This window comes from Chrysochloris asiatica, unplaced genomic scaffold, assembly GCF_000296735.1.
Source record: "Chrysochloris asiatica unplaced genomic scaffold, ChrAsi1.0 scaffold00003, whole genome shotgun sequence".
Lineage (NCBI taxonomy): Eukaryota > Metazoa > Chordata > Mammalia > Afrosoricida > Chrysochloridae > Chrysochloris > Chrysochloris asiatica.
The window spans coordinates 6466804-6471778 of NW_006408521.1; the positions used below are offsets into that span (position 1 = coordinate 6466804).

The window sequence follows — 4975 nt, forward strand, 5'->3', positions numbered from 1 at the left end:
TGTTTGGGTATTCTGTGTTTTTGTTGGCGGAGCTCTCTGCTATACATCCACCCGATCCACCATCTTGTTTGCTCTCCGAAGAATAGGTATTTCAAAACACTTCTTTGTGCTCATGAGGAATCTGTACATAAATCAAATGGATAATGAATGGGTTAAAATCAGTAAAAGTGTGCACCAGCATTGCATTATTTCCCCATGCTTATTAAATCTGTACGCTGAGCAACTAATTTGAGAAGTTGGAATACATGAAGAAGAATGTAGCATCAGAATTTGATGAAGACTTATTAACTGCCTATGATATACAGATGATACAACCTGGCTGGCTGAAAGTGAAGAGAAATTAAAATACTTACTGAAGAAGATCAAATACCATAGCCTTCAGTATGGATTGCTCCTTGATATAAAGAAAATAAAAATCCGCACAACAGGACCAATAAGTAATATGATAAATGATGAAATGACTGATGTTGTCAATGACTTCATTTGCTTGGATCTTTAATTAACACTCTTGGATGCAGCAGTCAAGTGACATATTGCATTAGGAAAATCCGATGTACTTTCAAGTGTTAAGAGCAAAGATATCAGTTTTAGGACTAATGTGCACCTGACCTAAACCATGGTATTTTCAGTCGTCTTATATATATATATATATATATATATATATGTGCTAGTTAGACAAGGAATAAGAATGTATGCATTTGAGTTATGATGTTAGAGAAGAATATTAAAAGTACCATGGACTTCCAGATGAACAAACAAATGTATGTTGGAAGAAGTACAGCGAGAATACTGCTTAGAAGTCAGGATGGAAGGGTTCACCTTTCCTACTTTGGAAACATTATCAGTAGGGACCAGTCCCTGGAAAAGGACATCATGCTTCATAAAGTGGAGGACCCATGAAAAAGAGGAAGACCCCTATGAGATGGATGGTCAAGGTTGCAGCAACAATGGAATAAAGTGTAACAATTGTGAAGACGGTGTGGAATCAGGCAGTTTTCCTTCTGTTGTGCATAGGTTTGCTGTGAGTTGGAGCCATTTCTACATTACCTAACAACAACAACAGCATGTACATGGGACTTATTATTGAGTTAGGAACTATTTAATAATCTGTCATTTGTTGTAATATGAAGGTTTGTTGTTGTTAGGTGCCATCGAGTTAGTTCTGACTCATAGCTACACTGTGCACAACAGAATGAAACACTACCTGGTCCTGGGCCAACCTCACTATTGTTGTCATGCTTGAGCCCTTTGATGCTGCCACTTTGCCAATCCATCTCAATGGGGGTTTTCCTCTTTTTCTCTGACCCTCCATGACAATATGTCCAAAGTATGTGAGACGAAGTTTGGCCATCCTGGCCTCCAAGGAGCACTCTGGCTGCACTTCTTCCAACACAGATCTGTTGGTTCTTTTGGCAGCCCATGACTCCTCCCAACACCATAACTCAAAAGCATCAATTCTTCTACCGTCTTCCTTATTCACTATCCAGCTCTTGCATGCATATGAGGTTATTGAAATACCATGGCTTGGGTCAGGCACACCTTAGTCCTCAAGCTCACATCTAGGCTCTTCAATACTTTAAAAAGGTCTTGTGCAGCAGATTTACCTAATGCAATAGGTCGTTTGATTTCTTGACTGCTGCTTCCATGAGTGTTGATAGTTGATCCAAGAAGAACGAAGTTCTAGACAACTTCAATCTTTTCTCCATTAATAAGAATGTTGTTTATTGGTCCAGTGGTGAGGGCTTTTGTTTTCTTTACAATGAGATGCATTCCTTACCATAGGCTATGGTCTTTGTTAGGATTTTTTAAAAAGCCAGTACTATGTTATATAAGTAGCTCTGGTAGCGTAGTGGTTACGAATCGGGCTGCGAACCTCACGGTCATCAATTTGAAACTACCAGCTGTTCCGCGGGAGAAAGATGAGGTTTTCTGCTCCGGTAAAGATTTACAGCCTTGGGAACCCTGTACAGAGTCGCTATGAGTCGGAACCGACTCCACGGCATATAACCACTACCACCTTAGTATTGTCGTCGTTGTTAAGTGCCCTCGAGTCAGTTCTGACCCATAGCGACCCTATATATAGGGTTTCCAAGGAAACGCTGGTTGGCTTGAACCGCCAACCTTGCAGTGCAAATGGCTTTGCAATCTGGTGCATTAACCCACAACGCCACTCCAGGACATGTTTATAATTGTTATTCTTTCATTGACACTGTAATTATTATCTAATGTATTTCATTGTTTCTTATAACAAATTTTGACTTAGAGTCCATTGTTTCCAATATCAGTATAGGTACTCTGGCTCTCCTTTAGTTACTATTTTCATGTAATTTTTTTTTCTCATCGTTTTATTTTTAACTCATTTTGTCTTTGGTCTTAAGATGAGTCTTTAATAGATATCATATAGATGGAGCTCTTCTTTTAAATCCATTCTGTTACTCTCTGACTTTTGATTGAAGAGTTAAAAATCCCTTTTCATTTAGAGTAGTTTCCAACATTCTTACATCTGCCATTTTGCTTTATTTTTTGTATGTGTGTGAGTCTTACATCTTTTTTCTCTCATTTTTTCTAATATTAATTTTGTTTATATTTAATTATTATTATTATTTTAGTGAATCATTTTGATTCTCTTCTTCCCTTTTGTATAATTTTTTGAGGGTGTTTTTTTTAGGGGGGAGGTTGCCTTGTTAAATGTTGTAGAGTTGGTTCTGTTCTGACTCCTAGCAACTTTGTATTGGGTTTTCGAGGAGCCGCTGGTGAGTTTGAACCTCCGACCTTTGTGTAGCCTACTTAAGAGATAAATTTTAATAATAATATGATAACTATTATAAGCACTATAGACTCCTGGTGTGGTGCAGTAGAATCAGCATTGGACTGCAAATCACATGGCCAGCAGTTCAAACCTACCACCTGCTCCACAGAAACCCCATACAGGGTCACTATGAATCAGACCAGACTCAACAGCACTTAACAACAACAATTATTAGCTGGGAGGGAGCCCTAAGCAGTACAATAGTACTGGACTGCTAATCTCAAGGTCAGCAGCTCAAAACCCACCAGAAGAGTCAAAAGAGAAAGAAACACTATCCAGTCCTGTGGTATTCTTAACGTTGACATTGAAATCTATAATTTAATCATCACTGAAACTTCTGGAGCTGACTGGCTCTGATTATTGATCCTACAAACTTTTCAGTTTTTTGGTTTGTTTTTCTTGTTTGAAACGGCAACTGTGGGTACACCAGCACAGACATAAATAACAGAGAAGGGTGAGAAGTAAACCAAGAAATTTGATATTGCCACTTCTTATTACGAGAAACAATCATAGATTTTACTAATTAGTTGCTGCTGTTGTTTATTTATTTTTTGTTTTAGTGCCTTGGAATCAGTTCTGACTCATAGTGACCTTGGATAGAGTTTTTGAGGCTTTAAATATTCTACTAATTAATTACCTGGGTGTAAGTGGAAGAGTGCTTTGTCAACTTACATATATGTTCTTTGTTAATCATTACCTGTTGTCATTTAAATATACATATATATAGTTTCAAAAAGCTGTGGAATTTGACCTATATGCCTCAAGGAATTATTTTTTATACTGATAAATAAATGCCTGCTGCCTTAATCTCACTACAGAATGAATCCATTTCCAAAATATTTTTAATTAAATGCAATTCATCTTATAACCTGCCCCTGTTGTTAACAGGTGTTGTTAGAACTGGTAATTTCTTTCTCCATCATCTTTAACATGTTCTAGAAGTTTAATTTTTCTTTCTTCAATTTTGTAGATGAATTTTTCGTATAGAATAGGGAGGGTTTTTTTTGTGTTTTTTCCTGCATATGATACAGGAGTTTATGATTCATGAATGCTTCACAGCAGATGTAGGTACAGTATCCATGAATCATAGGTCTTGCATCATGGAAATTTCAGTGTCATTTATAATATGAAGACCACTTTGAATATTTCATTTGGAAATGTGTTCTTTTGCCATCATATAAGTTTTTCTTTTAGCTTTCTGATTCTTTAAGATGTTACTGAGTAGATAAACAAAGAGGACTCTACCAAAGGATAACTGCTTCCCTTTCATTTTTATAATATGTGATTTATTCTGTCTAGGTTACCTTCATTTTGATAAGTCTGAGACAGAGAATCTCATTAATTTCCATCTTTCTTTTCAGTTCATGAGGTAGAAAAACAGTTATTTCCCCATTTTTGTTTTCATAAGATATCAGATGGCTCTTTCATCAAGCACATCATTTCAATAGAATGAGGTCATTTTCAGTCTATTTGAGGAATATTTAAGAAATTCAACACTGATATTGGTTACCTGCTTCCAGAATCTAATTTACATTTTTATATCTATACATGTTTTTATATTGTTGTTAATTGCCATCAAGTCAGTTCTGACTCATAATAACCAGTATAGGGTTTCCTGGGAGAGACTGATGGGTTTGAGCAAACAACCTCACAATTAGCATTCCAGTGCTTATCTTACAGTACCACACCAAGACTCTCTTTAGATACATATGCAGATATATATGGATATCTCAAGTCCTGGTGTGGCACTGTGCAACAAGCTCTGCATTGGCATCCTGAAGGTTGGTGGTACAAACCTACCAACCACTTCTTGGAAACCCTATGTTGTTGTTGTCAAGTGCCATTGAGTTGGTTCTGACCCATAGCAACCCTTTATAGGGTTTCTGAGGAGCAGCTGGTGAGCTTGAACCACCGACCTTGCATTTCAAACGGCTTTGCTGTCTGCCACATTAGCCCACAGCGCCACACCAGAACTCCAGGGTATCTATGAGTTAGAACTAACTCAATGGCACTTAACAACAACAACATAATATATATGTTGTTGTTGTTGTTAAGTGCCTTCGAGTCGGAGCCGACCCATAGCGACCCTGTACAGGGTTTCCGAGGGTGTAAATCTTTACGGGAGTAGAAAGCCTCATCTTTCTCCCGCGGAGCGGCTGGTAGTTT

General features: G+C 37.6%; 1 protein-coding gene across 3 annotated transcripts in view; it reads left to right on the forward strand.

Annotated features, from left to right (window-relative positions):
• Positions 1-4975, forward strand: part of PCDH15 (protocadherin-related 15) — a 1066306-nt gene that overhangs the window by 654079 nt on the left and 407252 nt on the right. The gene's annotated exons all lie outside the window — the stretch shown is intronic.